The 15,694-nt window shown below is 43.1% G+C and overlaps 1 long non-coding RNA gene across 1 annotated transcript in view; it reads right to left on the bottom strand.

The window, feature by feature from the left end:
- Window positions 1–6,638: 6,638 nt before the first annotated feature.
- LOC145360436 (uncharacterized) overlaps window positions 6,639–15,694 on the bottom strand; it is a 28,188-nt gene continuing 19,132 nt past the window's right edge. The window contains exon 3 of the long non-coding RNA XR_013889716.1: window positions 6,639–6,953. This is a non-coding gene — a long non-coding RNA (uncharacterized LOC145360436). The remainder of the gene's footprint in view (window positions 6,954–15,694) is intronic.

Raw genomic sequence — 15,694 nt, 5'->3', positions numbered from 1 at the left:
GCTAAAAAGCGACAGGGACTGCTGGATGGGAGACAGACAGTTTGAAAGGCTTGCTTCAGTGCTCTGGAACATTGTCCAGTTATAATCAAATCAGACACGCTCTTCAGTCCTCGCTTCTCACACCTCTTCACTCCCCAACTGCTCCCCTTGCTCCATGTATGTCACCTCATGCCACCACCCACTGTCATTGATTCCTCGTTCTCTCATGCCAAGCTATGCCTACTAAAAAAACCACAATGGTTGCTCATACCGCCCAACGTCAAGCTATTGCACTTCCATATCCATTCATTCACTACTTACTATATAGAAGGAATGAACACTATAGTGACAACAGTATGCATAAAAAATTAAAATATAATAGTGGCAAATATTCATTGATCATCTTCCAATTTCTTAAAAACAAAACAGTTTGCAACAGCCTAATTAAAGTGTCAGTCATCCAGACATTTAAAGTATCAATAGCCAAAACTGCAAGCACTTGGATCCTCTTTATCTTGTGTAAATAAACATTGCACAATTGACTGCATAGAATTGAGAGCCAGCAAGCAATGTTTCCCTGGGATTCAGGGTTTTTAATCAATGTACGTCTGGACATTCATCCAAGATACATAACAAGGTTTGGTGAAGAACCCAGAAACCCATTCGCCTGTTGAAACACCTGAGCCCAACGAAAAGCAATGCTTGATGGACAGCTATGGCTCTCTGATCTCTGAAGAGGTTTAATGTGCTTGCAGTATCAGCCATTGATATTTTAAATGGTCTAGATGATTGACAGTAGTAAAAAAGAATTTTCTTTTTAAGAAGGTTGAAAGTTACCATTGAATGACGGGTTTTTTTAAAGCTTTTTATTCATCCTACTATTACTATAGGGCTACTTGCTTCTGAAGAATGGCTGGTGAATGGGCATGGAAGTGTGATAGCTTGACATAAGAAGCATGAGGGTAGCTGGTGTTGGATAGGGGATATTCTTTGGCATGGGGTCTGAGGGACCCATAGAGGCTAGATTTGAGACATACCTTGGCATAAGGGAGGCATGAAAGCTCCTTCATACCATGACTCTTTGAAAAGCTGGCCTGACTCCAGGCATATTGAGGAATATTAAGACATCCTCAAAATGAAACCAGCCAGGTTAGGAATGTGGGGTGCAGGCCCAAGGCCCAGAACAGCCCAAAAATCGGGAGCCCTGAGAATGGGCTTGGGGATCCCACAAAGGGAACTTATCTGCCATTTTTAAAGGGCCCACTAGTCATCCCGACTCAGTGAAATTACAGACCTAAGTCCATTTTCTCCTGATTTACATCTAATGCAAGTGATTTAAAAAAATGTTTTGACCCTTATTGAGTCAATATGCCTGCTAACCACCCCCCCCCCTCAATTGTAATTCAGTGACTGCAGTTGTTTTTCCTGTGTTCCCACTGCCTCTGATCTGTCACAGTGCTTGTCCAACATCCAATATTGGATAAGCAGAAATTTCCTCCAATTAAGTTTATTTTTATTTATTAAGTTAATTTATTTTTGTTTCCAGTTCTCAAAATCTGTTCCCCAATAATTGATTCCATGGCTGGAATTCTCCGAACTTATCTATGACAGGGGATCTCCAGTCCCGCTACAATGAATGGGGATGTGGAGGCTCCATGACTAATTAATAATTGGTAGGCAGGGGAGGTAGCCAATTGAAGAAGGTGGAAAATACTTTGAAGCTTTTAGTTAACTTTTGTTAGTTTTCTAACTTGGCATATATTGGAAAGCATTGAGTTTAAAAAAAAATCTGAAACTCCATTAAGTACTTTCCAGTAGTTGCTCACGTTTCATTTGACATGCCAACTATAAGGAAAGTGACATATATTTTTAATTAGAAGGAGGGGACCCCCAGTGGCAAAGGTGGACCCAGGCTTACTGCTGGCAGATTTCCCCTTCATTCACTGGGCTTGCCTTCTTGACCTCAGCAAAAACTGTCCCTTTCATATCTGGTAAATCACATATTGGTATTAACGACATAGGCAGGAAGAGTGATGAGGTCCTGCAGCAGCAGATTAGGCAGTTAGGTAGAAAGTTAAAAAGCAGGACCTCTAGGGTTATAATCTCAGGATTATTCTCTGTGCCATGTGCTAGTGAGGGTAGGAACAGGAAGATAGTGCAGCTCAGCACAGGGCTAAACAGCTGGTGTAGGTGGGAGGGTTTCAGATATCTAGATCATAGGCCTCCCTTCCGGGGTAGATGGGACCTGTACAAGAAGGATGGGTTGCATCTAAACTGGAAGGGCACAAATATTCTGGCCGGGAGTTTTGCTAGTGTCACATGGAAGGATTTAAACTAGTTTGGCACGGGGTGGGGGGGAATCAAAGCAAAGGTGAATTAGCTGAAGAGGAACCAGAGAGTAGGGCCAGTAAGACTCAGAGAAACAGCAGGCAGGTTGGGATTGCTAGCCAGAGAGGGTCTAGTGGACTGAAGGTCATTTGTTTCAATGCAAGAAGTGTAACAGGTAAGGCAGATGAACTTACAGCTTGCATTAGTAGTAGGAACTATGATGTTGTTACCATTACAGAGACTTGATTAAGGGAAGGAGAGATTTGGCAGCTTAACATTCCAGGCTACAGATGTTTCAGGTGGGATAGAGAGGGATGTAAAAGGGATGGGGGAGTTGCAGTACTGGTTAAGCAGAATATCACATCTGTACTCCAAGAGGACATCTTAAAGGGCTCATACAGCGAGGCAATATGGGTAGAGCTCAGAAATAGGAAAGCCGTAGTCACAATGTTAGAGGTTTACCATAGGCCATCCAACTACCATTGGGAGATTGAGGAACAGATATGTAGGCAGGTTTTGGTGAAGTGTAAAAGTAACAGGGTTGTTGTGGTGGGAGATATTAATTTCCCTATATTGACTTGGACTCACTTAGTGCTAGGGGTATGGATGGGGCAGAGTTTGTAAGGAGCATCCAAGAGGGCTTCCTGAAACAGTATGTAGATAGTCCAACTCGAGAAGGGGCCATACTGTACCTGGTATTGGGGAATGAGCCCAGCCAGTAAGGGAGCAGTTTGGGAACAGTGACCACAATTCCGTAAGCTTTAAGATACTGATGGATAAAAATAAGTGTAGTCCTCAAGTTAATGTGCTAAATTGGAGGAAGGCTAATTATAACAATATTAGGCAGGAACTGAAGAATGTAGACTGAGAGCAGATGTTTGAGGGCAAATCAACATCTGGCATGTGGGAGGCTTTCAAGTGTAAGTTGATAGGGATTCAGGACTGGCACATTCCTGTAAGGATGAAGGATAAGTATGGCAAGTTTTGGGAACCTTGGATAACGAGAGATATTGTGAGCCTAGTCAAAGAGAAAAAGGAAGCATTTGTCAAAGCTAGGAGGCTGGGAATACACGAAGCAAGTGTGGAATACAAGGAAAGTAGAAAGAGACTTAAGCAAGGGGTAAGAAGGGCTGAAAAAGCATTGGCCAGCAGGATTAAGGAAAATCCCAAGGCTTTTTTTACATATATAAAGAGCAAGAGGGTAGCCAGGGAGAGGGTGGCCCACTCAAGGACAATGGAAGGAATCTATGCATGGAGCCAGAAGAAATGGGCAAGGTATTAAATGAGTACTTTGAGTCAGTATTTACCAAAGAGAAGGACTTGGTGGATGATGAGTCTGGGAAAGGATGTGTAGATAGTTTGAGTCACGTTGAGATCAAAAAGGAGGAGATATTGGAGTTCTTGAGAAATATTAAGATAGACAAGTCCCCAGAGCCTGATGGGATATACCCCAGAATACTGAGACAAGCAAGGGAGGAAATTGCTGGGGCCTTGAGAGAAATCTTTGTATCCTTACTGGCTACAGGGGACATCACAGAGGACTGGAGAATAGCCAATGTTGTTCCTTTGGTTAGAAACGATAGTAAGAATAATCCAGATAATTGCAGGCCAGTGAGCCTTACATGAGTGGTAGGGAAATTATTGGAGAGGTTTCTTCGAAAGAGGATTTATTCCCACTTGGAAATAAATGGACATATTAGTGAGAGGCAACATGGTTTTGTGAAGGGGAGGTCATGTTTCACGAACTTGATTGAGTTTTTTGAGGAAGTGATGAAGATGATTGATGAGGGTAGGGCAGTGGATGTTGTCTACATGGACTTCAGCAAGGCCTTTGACGACATCTCTCATGGTAGACTGGTGCAGAAGCTGAAGTTGCATGGGATCAGAGGTGAGCTGGCAAGGTGGATACAAAACTGGCTTGGTCAAAGAAGACAGAGGTTAGCAGTGGAAGGGTATGTTTCTGAATGGAGAGCTATGACAAGTGGCATTCCTCAGGGATCAGTGTTGGGACCTTTGCTGTTTGTAATATATATAAATGATTTGGAGGAAAATGTGACTGGATTGATTAGTAAGTTTGCAGGCGACACAAATGTCGGTGATTTGCGGATAGTGATGAGGACCATCAGACCAGCAGGATATAGATCAGTTGGAGACTTGGGCAGAGAGATGGCAGATGGAGTTTAATCTGAACAAATGAGGTAATGCATCTTGGAAAGTCTAATACAGATAGGAAATATACAGTAAATGGCAGAACCCTTAAGAGTATTGATAAGCAAAAGGATCTAGGTGTACAGGTACACAGGTCACTGAAAGTGGCAATGCAAGTGGGCAAGGTAGTCAAGAAGGCATATGGCATGCTTGCCTTCGTCGGCCGGGGTATTGAGTTTAAAAATTGGCAAGTCATGTTGCAGCTTTATAGAACCTTAGTGAAGCCGCACTTGGAATATAATGTTCAATTCTGGTCACCACACTACCAAAAGGATGTGGAGGCTTTGGAGACAGTACAGAAAAGATTTACCAGGATGTTGCCTGGTATGGAGGGCAGTAGCTATGAGGAGAGGTTGGAGAAACTTGGTTTGTTCTCACTGGAACGATGGAGGTTGAGGGGAGACCTGATAGAAGTCTACAAGATTATGAGAGGCATGGACAGAGTGGATCGTCAAAAGCTTTCTCCCAGGGTGGAAGAATCAATTACTAGGGGGCATAGGTTTAAGGTGTGAGGGGCAAGGTTTAAAGGAGATATACAAGGCAGATTTTTTACTCAGAGGGTGGTGGGTGCCTGGAAGTTGTTGCCAGGGGAGGTTGTGGAAGCGGATATGTTAGTGACTTTTAAGGGGCATCTTGACAAATACATAACTAGGATGGGAACAGAGGGATATGGTTCCTGGAGGGGTAGGGGCTTTTAGTTAAGTCAGCAACATGGTTGGTGCAGGAGGGCCAAGGGGCCTGCTCCTGTGCTGTAATTTTCTTTGTTCTTTGCTTTATCGGCAAGCATGTATTAAAATGGTGGCAATGCTGGGACGGCTGAGCTGCCAGGCTTTTGACTGGGCCAGCAATGTGGAAGAACTGCCCACCTTCTTCAATTGGCCGCCTCTTCCACCTGCTATTCATTAATTAGATGGCACCAACTAATACTTTTATACTTCTTCAATCCTCCACCAAACCCCTCACCACTCACCGCCCGTATTCCCACTCCAGCTGCTTTGCATTCTGATTTTGGGACTCTGGCACTGCCAATGAAGTCTCATCAATTATTTTAACCACCATTTGCTGGAATTGGCATCACTGAGCTTTGTTGCTTCCAGTTCCAATAAAGGACTTCACACAGTTTTCAGCAAGACCCACGAGTTGTTGTGAATTTGAGTTTGTAAAGGTGTAAAGAATGTTTATAAGGAATTGTAAAAATGCCAGAGAAAAAGAGAGCAGTGTGTAGTCCCTTTAAAAGCTGGTTTTGAGTTCAGTGCTTGGATGCAGAGTACACACAGAATCTAAGTTGCAGCATTTGCTTCAAGGACCAAGCATCAGGGTTGTCTTGGTTACAGGCTTTTGCATTTTAATATCCTACCAGTTTTAAAAAGGCAATCAGCTACTAAGCGCCTATCAGATTTGAATTTGCTGTTGTTGACAACTCAGACAAATAGTGGTCTAAGAAAATTGCGAGGTCATCGCAAGTATAAAGGTCAGATCAACAGCTATCCCAGAAGAACATCTCTAGGGACAGAGCCAGGGCCAGATCAGCTGAAGCAGTTAAAGGCAGTTAAGGGCAGTTAGATCAACTAAAACTCTGCCAGCCTCAAATATGTCTTAAGAGAACCCACCATTTAACAAGCGAAAAGTACCTAATCAGACAGCACTTACAAACAGTGGACAACTACAGAAGAACTCCAAATCTTTTCCAAAAGCCATCAAGCCTGGTTTTATATTGTCTTTGAGAATGACTCAAATTCTGTTATTACTGTTTTGATAAATGAACAGTCATTGTATTTATTTGAATAATATTACTGTCAAACTTTCCTTTAATTAATATATTACTTGTTTAGTTAAAGTTTCGGTTGGTTAAACAAAATAGTTTATTAATTATTCATTTAAAGTGAGTGTCAGATCTTGATATTAATGAACCTCTAAACGTTAATGTAGAACAGTTAACACATTCCCAAACACTTTTACCAGATTACAAAGCAAGATAAAGGCGATTAATCTCTACACCATTATAGACTCACCTCATAAATATACAAATCATACACAAGCATCTTTTTAACTATGATTTAACATGTAATAAAAATGAAGCACAAATACTTCATACATAGTTAACACCTATAGCCTAAGATATGGTCAACTTTACAGGTGGAATGTCCATTGGTATACAAGAACCAATACAATCTAGCCAGTTCTTTCCTCCACAACGCTATTTTCATAGTTTTCAGTCTTTAAACTGTATAAAGAAAACCATTCACACAGATCAGCATTACAGGACAATAAATGTTAGAATCTGATCTTTCTACTCCAGCTTACATCACCAACACTGTGCTTCCCCTCTGGAGCCAGATGTAGTCGGTTTCAGTGGGCAGACATCTTCCCGTCGCTTGTTCAGACTTCTCCTCACCGTCAGATTCCAATCGTGTCATTTTCATGATCTGAATCAGCTCCTGGAGAAAGAAATTTCTTTGTAAGATGCTATTTATCAAAGTGCAACTGGATATTTGCAAGAAACTGGCTTTCATTTACTTGGAAAATACACATCAGTAGCCTCATAGTTGGCATGTCAAATGAAACATGAGCAACTACGAGAAAGTATTTAATGGCGTTTCAGATATTTTTTAACTCAATGTTTTCCAATATTTGCCAAGATAGGAAACTAACAAAAGTTGACTAAAAGCTTCAAGCAAAAAACGCTCATGGTTCAAACCATCCCTAAATAAAGAACTCAAAATAGATGACCACAAAGAAATAGACTGAAAGTGCCATGGGATATCACTTGTCAGAGAAACCCTCTATTCCCTCATTTTAAGGTGAGGAAAAGATAGTAAGTTAGATAGCAGGAGAAGGCTGGTGCAAAGACATGCATGGGGCAGCGCAGTGGCACAGTGGTTAACACTGCTGCCTCACAGCGCCAGGGACCGAGGTTCGATTCCAGGCTTGGGTCACTGTCTGTGCAGAGCCTGCACGTTCTCCATGTGTCTGCATGGGTTTCCCCCAGGTGCTCTGGCTTCCTCCCGCAGTCCGAATTCTGTGCTGGTTAAGTACATTGGACGTGCTAAATTCTCCCTCAGTGTACTTGAGCCGGAGTGTTGCGACTAAAGGAGTCTCATAATAACTTCATTGCAGTGTTAATGTAGTGTTACTTGTGACTAATAAATAAACTTTAAAAACATGTTTTAAAGTTATTAAAAAGGGAAAAGAAGGAACTTGCATTTATATAGCCCCTTTCACATCCTCCAGACATCTGAACCTGCTTTAAAGACTTTGAAATTCAGTCATTGTTTGAACATTGGGAAACGCAGCTGTCAATTTGCTCACATCTAGGTCCCACAAACAAGAATGAGATAAACGAACAATTAGTCAATTTTGGTGAGATTGAGTGAGCAACATTTCGAGGTCATGAAAGATGCAACATTAATGCAAGTTCTTGTTTCATTAACAGATTTAACTTTTTTGTGGTTTATATATTTTAAGTCACTAAATAATAATTCTGAAGAGGCAATAGTGGATGGTCCGGAGACAGAGGAAGACGCTTACGATGCTGACCATGAGTCACTCAGCCAGCCTTAGACCATAGAAAAGTATTTGGATGTTAAACAGAAAATAATGTGATCATTTGTCATGCGCTCTATTTAAATGTCAATTTTTTTTAATGATCCATCACCAGCATGGTACGATTAAATAAGTGAAGACCAAACATATGGAAGATAAAAGTCAAAATTGCGCTTGAAATTGTAGTAAATATTAATTGATAGAATCATAAAATCTCTACAATGCAGAAGGAAGCCATTCAGCCATTGAGTCTGCTGACAGCTTTTTACTCTCACCTCTCTGACAGCATCTTACTCTTAACCTGCGCTCTATCCCACAACCCCATCCCCCTAACTTACACATCGTGGGACACTAAGGGGCAATTCAGCATGGCTAATCCACCTAACCTGCACATTTCTGGACTGTTGGAGGAAACCAGAGCACCCGGAGGAAACCCATGCAAACATGGGCAGTAAGCAAATTCTATACAGTCATTCAAGGCTGGAATCGAACCCAGGCCCTGGCACTGTGAGGCAGCAACACTAGCCACTGTGACACCATGCCACCCTAATTTCACAGAAGCTGAGGTAAAGTTCCAAATGCATTTATTTGTTTGACTATCAACAATTTTCTTCCTCAGTTATCTTCTCGCAATGCAAATTCTTAACCTGGGTTTAATATAGATATGCTGTTGTAATCTGAACTAACTGATTCACGTCCAGTCTGTATCCAGCCACAACCCACTGAACACATTCATTTCTGCAAATAGCTAAGAATGACAAGATTTTGAAGCTTGCAGATAATTTAATTCCCTGCTTGTAAGTTGACTCTCTGAAGCACAGCAGGGGAGCGTGCTGGCGCACTAAATGTACTTGGTGACAAAAGCTGTTTCGATTGGCAGCGCTCAGAAGGTCGTGGATTCAAACACCACCTGGGCATATCAGCACATTATCTAAACTGACATTTCAAAGCAGCACTGAGGGAGTGCTGCATTATTTCAAAGGTCACCTGATGGATGAAATATTAAATTCTAACTTCATCTGCTTGCTCGAGAGGATAGGAAGAAATCTGTGCCTGCCATAGTTCTTTGTGAAGCAAAGAAAGGTGCCTCCTCCAACAATCCTCCTTCAACCAACACCACCAATAAGAAAGGTTGGAATGTGATGCCCTCTTCTAAGGCAAGTTTGGAGGTTGAGCCATGTAATTAGGAGGGCAGAACCTTCCCGCCATCCCACCTTGCCCCGATTAAGTCTGGGGCAGAAAGATTCGTGAGCAGCCTCCCTGAACCTGCAGCCAATTGAGGATCCAAATAAACAAAATAAATGATCACATGAGGATCTGATCCTGCTGCCATTGGTATTCAACATATATTCTCCAAGTCCCAGCATCAATCCACAGAGTCAAGATTCTTTAACATAAAGGAATACCCTAAATTACTTCAGGAAACTGGATACAAGGAAAATAGACACAGGCCTAGGGGTGGGATTTTCTGCTCCCCCCACCGCCCCCCCCCCACCACCCCGGAGTGTGTATTGTGACAAGGGAGGAGGCTCACATTTAGCTAGCAACAACATCTTCAGGTCCTGTCACTGTGAATAGGGTTTCCCACTGTTTGTTCCCTCTGCCACTGCCATGACAGGGTGGAGGGGGCTTACCATCAGTGGGACTAGACAATCTCGCTGACTGGAAGACAGGAAAATCCCACCCAAGAAGTGTACTGTTAGCAGAGATAGCTAAAACCCATGGTCAGAAATGGATCCCGAGGAGAAGAGAAAGGAAGAGGCAGGATAATTTAGGGAAGAAGTTCCAAAGAATGTCACTGGCAGGGACAGGGATGACCAAAAGACAGGAGTCAGAGAAATGGAGATGGGGACATATGGCCAAAGGAGGTTTCAGAGAAAAGGTGGCACAAAAGAGCAGAAGGACTTACAAATCCCAAAGATTTTATTATTTATTCATAGGAAACAGTGAGCTAACGTAGTCAGTCAAGAGGAGGTGATGAGTGAGCAGGACAAGATACATACAGCAGAGCAAATCTTCGTTAAAATAGACTTTTTGGATTTGATGATGGTCTCCATCTTATTATGTTGTGAACCCTCAGGCAATAGGGCTGTTTAATACAGATTGAGAAACATTTATCTTTAACATCCCAATCCAGTTCCAGCCAGCTATTGCCGGATTTGTAGTCTGGGTTCAGCTTGCCAGGTTTACAGTGATAGATGTGTTGAGGAGAGGTTCAAGGGTTACTGAGGGGAGACCGCAGGACTCATGGAGGAAGGGTCAATGGGAATAGGGGGGAAATTGCTGGGTGATGGGGGAGGGTGAGAGGTGGTGGAAAGGGTTTCACACACCATCCTGATACACAGGCAGTTCACCAGGAAGACAATGCCCTTGATGCCCAAATGCAAAACATCAAGGTAGGAGAAGGGAGTCTCCTTATGTGGGTGAAGCTAAAGGCCAACAAAACTGGAAAACTAAAGGGAAACTCTAATTCTTACGGGAGATTGTATAAGAGCCTTCTGCTTTTTCAATCCACACTGTATGGTGAAGCCCACACGACAGCAGATCTGGCCCAGAGTGTTCTCATCCCAGCAAAGATCCCAGCAAGCTTTGGAACTGCCATTTACTCTGATCCATTTGCCATCAGCTCCATTTAGAGTTAAGGGTGAAGGGGGAGAGGGAGGGGTGTGATGGATGGTGGTGTTGTGGGTTCTAATTTGGTTTTTTGGTTGCCCACTTTGGGTTTGGCAGAGGAGTGGTCCTATTCCTAACTGGACAGCAGGAGAATTCTCTCCTCGAAGGGTGAAATGAGTTTTAACTTGGGCATCTCTCTCGGGAATTTCTCATGTCCGTTTTGAGCCAGGAAGACAGGTGGGGAGAGTGTAAACAGGCTGCATGGTGGGGCAGATGGTAAGGATGCCTGGCACATGTTGGTGAATGTGAGCAGGGAGGCGATGAGGAGATGAGTAACAGGCCAGATGATGGAGTGCGTGAAGCTCACACGACAGCAGGTCTGGCCAGAGGGTTCTCATTCCAGCAAGGTCGCAGCAAGCTGTGGAACTGCCATTTACTCTGATTCATTTGCCAATTTTGAAGGATGTTCGATTTCCACTAGTTGGCATGTCAGTGAAGAGAAGTCACAGCTTCAAGATGGACAGCTAAGAGTGAGATGAGGAAGACACTCCTGTACTCAGATGTTGGGGTTTGGAAAGCACTGCCTGGCAGAATGATGGAGATGGATTCCATAGGAGGTTTTGAAAGAGAGTTGGATACATATTTGAAAGTGATGAATTTAGAAGGCTATGGCGATAGGGCTGGAGAATGGGACTAGCTGCGTAGCGCTTATCCTCAAAATGGGAGAATCGGCTCTGTTGTTTCAGAGTTGGTTAAGCTTTACATTGGAACAATGGAATCATAGAATTCCTACAGTCTGCACGATGGGCCAAAATACTTGCAATCTTTTTCTGCTCCTCACCCTCTTGTTGGACTCTGGACTCTTGACGGTTTGGTTGCGGCTGGATGTGGGGTGGGGGCAACTTGGGAGGGTAAATGTATGTTGAGGGATTGCATGGAAGATCTGAAATGGGGGATGGGACTAGCATATAAAAGAAGGATGGAGCCAGTGCAGGCAGGGGTGGGGGGGTGGGGTGAATTGCCTCCTGTGCTGTAAAATTCTATGATTCTATACATTGGGACTGAGTGCACAGCTGATGGGCAGGAATACAGATGTTGATCACAGAGCTGCCTGAAATCACCATGCTAGGGGTGATCTTCAGATCTGTCAAGGCTAAAAGGGACAGTCGAGCAATGACACCCACATCCTGGGGGAGAATGGTGAAACTAAACCCCAGCCCCAGCCCGAGTCCACCCAAGCCCCTTAACCGCTGAGGAACCCTTCCTCTTCAGCCTGGTAGCAGCAGAGGGGCAGGCGGCCACTGGACCTACCTCCTTGATACCCCTGCCACCAGGCTGGGGGTTGTCAGTTCAAGGTGCCGGGGACAGGGCACTACCAGGCATGTGGCCTGAAGAGGGGTTGGGGAGGGGAATCTGAGGGGGGAAGGGACTTGAGTGAGGGTTCTGAGTGGGTAGAGGGCCCTATGTGAGTCAGGGGGTATGGGGGACTGTGTGGGTGGGAGAGAGGGTCACTGTCATGCCTGCATGGTGTGGAGGGGCACAGTTATCCATTATTTGTGGATGGGGGGGATGTCCCTCTTTGGTGAGGGGCTGATGGTTCTCTCCTGGTCAGTGGTGGGAGGGTGGCACCATTTCATTTTTTGAGATAAGTGGGGCCCTGCCTCTGAGCACGGAGGCCGGTGGGTTACTCGAAATGAGCTTATTGACGTTCCACTTGACAATCTTCATCTGCCAACACCAACGCCAGTGCCAGTGAGAAACATTCTCGTTTTCCTGCTGGTGTGGGTACTTATCCTCAAAATGGGAGAATCAAGTCTGTTGTTTCAGAGAGTTGGTTAAGCTTTACTCCAGAGCAATAGAATCATAGAATCCCTACAGTCTGCTCGATGGGCCGAAATATTTCCAATCTCTTTCTGCTCCTCACCCTCTTGTTGGACTCTTGTTGGTTTGGTTGTGGGTGGATGTGGGGTGGGGGCAGCGTGGGAGGGAAAATGTATGTTGATGGACTGCATGAAAGGTCTGAAATGGGGGATGGGACTAGCGTAGGAAAGAAGGATGGAAGGGGATTAAAGGAGAGGGATAAAAGAATGGTGTTTGTATGGCATGAGAGGCATGGCATGGGAAGATAGAATGGCAAGAGATGAGGATTTAGCTGTTGGAATAAAGAATGCAATTTCAACACAAATGTTTTCCTGTTCTCAGTTATTTTTTAATCGGTAGTTTTAAAAGATTTGGAGTTGTTTGCCTTCACTATTTTGTGAAGAGGACAAGTTAAATTACCTTCAGATGGAAAAGAATAATTTCATTTGTATTTTTATTAAAGATTTTTGGTTGTAATTTTCTGCCACTTTATACAAAGTATGATTTTATATCTATATGTATATTACATATATTTTATATATGTATAGTATACATAAAATCTATATGTATATTTAATATATTAAATATAGTATATATATATATATCCTGTTTGGGAAAATAGCACTGTTGATTACATTACTGCAGTATTGAAATATTGTCTTGTCGATTTTCAATCCCCTGATTTCAATTAAAATATCCTGGAGTTTTTTTTCTATAATGTTGAGGTAATAGGATTAAATTTTATTAAAAATAACAACAGCACCATCTAGTGAGGATTAAGTCAACAGGGATGTGGTTACTTTGAACTGGCAATCTTTCTGATCTCATGGGTTACAGTGCATCTGCTATAGTGGAACATAGGAATTTTTAGAGTAAAGCTCCAGATAAAAGCAAATTACTGCGGATGCTGGAATCTGAAACAAGAACAGACAATGCTGGAAAATCTCAGCAGGTCTGTCAGCATCTGTGGAGAGAGAATAGAGCCAATGTTTCAAGTCTGGATGACCCTTTGTCAGAGAAAATTTTCAGTTTGCTTTCCGTCTACCGTCCTTATAGTCACATCTGGCAACAATAAAGGAGTTATTGACTCGTTGTAGCAACCAATCAATCAGTTTCTATCAAGTGGTCTACAGCATGACACAAGAAAATCTTCAGTGTTGGGTGTTTTGGAGAATGTAGGTCCAGTCACTTACTAGGAATGCCACATTTACTCAAATCACCATGTATACTCTGTTCCAAAATGTTATTTTCTGATCAGAATGTCATTTTGTATTTAATAGAAAATCTTTGTCCCCTGTCAATGAAAATTAACAAATAATTGAGATCCCCTGAATGTGAGACCCACGCACTTGGTGCAGTAATAAATAGCATTTGTCAGGCAAGAAAAAGGATAAAATACCTGTAAAAGCAACTATGCAACAACTGAATGCTGCATGGAGTGTTTGCTCTGCAATAATACTAGTGCAGAATCAGAAGAGGTTCCGATATTTTGGATAAAACAGGTTTCACTTCAATGTCATTAGTATTCATTCTTTCTCCAGCTTTACTTTCATATTATTTCTCTTGCTTATTTCCTCCTTCTTTCTCTGCTCCTTTAAGGTATCTCCTTCAACACCAATCTCTTTGTCCAAACTTTTGCTGACCTATCCTAATAATTCCTGACATTTATTTTGACAATGTCAGAGTGTCTTTGGATGTGTTGTGACATTAATGGACATTAATGCTGCTTGCCACAACACTTTGTTGATACAAGAAAAGAACAGATGAACATGAAATCTGAAATGCAGAGTCTGGGAACTGGCCTGGAGAGAAGCTCAGAAGATCAAAATGGGCACCCAAAGGCTGGTGACTCCATGCTCTGGGTCATAAGGGCAAAGGTACCCTTTTGGTGGCCTGGCCGAAGAACAGAAATTATGCTTGGAAGATGAAGATTGTGTGTACTTTAAAATCCAGAGGAAAGGAAAATCAAAAGGAAAGACTGAAACCCTAGAAGCGGATTTTTGTTGAAATTGTCCGAATGGATGCAGCTTTTGGTGAGAATTCCAAAGTGACTACTTTGGATGTGACTTCAAGAACAAAACAGAATTTCAGAGAGACCTGTTAACTCACATTGCAACAGTGATTATTGAGAAATCCATTGAACCAGTTTTGGTTTCACTTATCATTTACTTTGGAGTGTGGTGTGTCTGACTACAGCTCACCAATTGGTTCACGTATACTGCATACTTATTCTGAACATTAGAGTATAAAATAGATATAGGTCAGAATCTTATGAGAATTTAGCAGAATGTCTGTCCTGCTGAGAAAACTGGTGTAGAAGGCTCCAGCTCCACAGGTCAGTTTTCTCTTTGGATCTTGTGTCTTTAACTGCCAGAAAAAAGATGGACATTGTTTGCACCATCACTCTGGTGAGGCAGTGATTTGCAAAGCCAAGAACTGGTTCTACTGAGACCAGGGCGCACAGATCACAGAAACAAAAATTAATCCCCTCCCCCTCCACCCACCATGGTGGTATCTGTGCCACCCCCCATCCCTCTGGTCATTGACGGCATTCTGCCCCTGCCTTCTTGATCATCGCTGGTACCTTTGTGTGACCACACCCCCACTCCAATAATCCCAAGAATCTCCCCCTTTCTCCAATCATCCCCAGCATCCCCCACCCCCAATCACCGTCTACATTCCCTCTTACCCACCGATTATTGCCAGCATCCCCATTGCTCTCTGTGCCGCTCCTCCCCACCACGAAACAGATGAGTTCCCTCACATAATGCTTCCCCTAGCGCCTACCCACCGGCAGAGCTTGACACAGCCAGGTTGGTAATATCACCTGACAATGCCAATTTCTACTGGGCAGTGCCAACTTGAGACTACCTGGCTATGCCTCTCTCTCTCTGGGGGCTATACTGACATTTGCACCCCAGGGGATCCCCATTACAGGTTAATATCTGGGTGAACCTGTTGTAAACTTAGTAATGGGGGAATATATAGCAAGGGGACACATAATTATATTAACATTTATCTAAATGTATGGAAATCAGATTCTTGCCCACTATGGCCATGAACCTGATTGCATCAGCAGTGAAGGGTGATGAAAATCGGAGATTGCAATCTCACCGGCAAGATTTGGAATTTTCAAGCTTTGTCAGATCTTGAGTGCCCACTG

Source organism: Carcharhinus amblyrhynchos, chromosome 2 (genome assembly GCF_965287045.1).
Source record: "Carcharhinus amblyrhynchos chromosome 2, sCarAmb.v2.hapA, whole genome shotgun sequence".
NCBI classification, from domain to species: Eukaryota; Metazoa; Chordata; class Chondrichthyes; order Carcharhiniformes; family Carcharhinidae; genus Carcharhinus; species Carcharhinus amblyrhynchos.
This window is presented reverse-complemented; position numbering and strand designations above follow the sequence as displayed.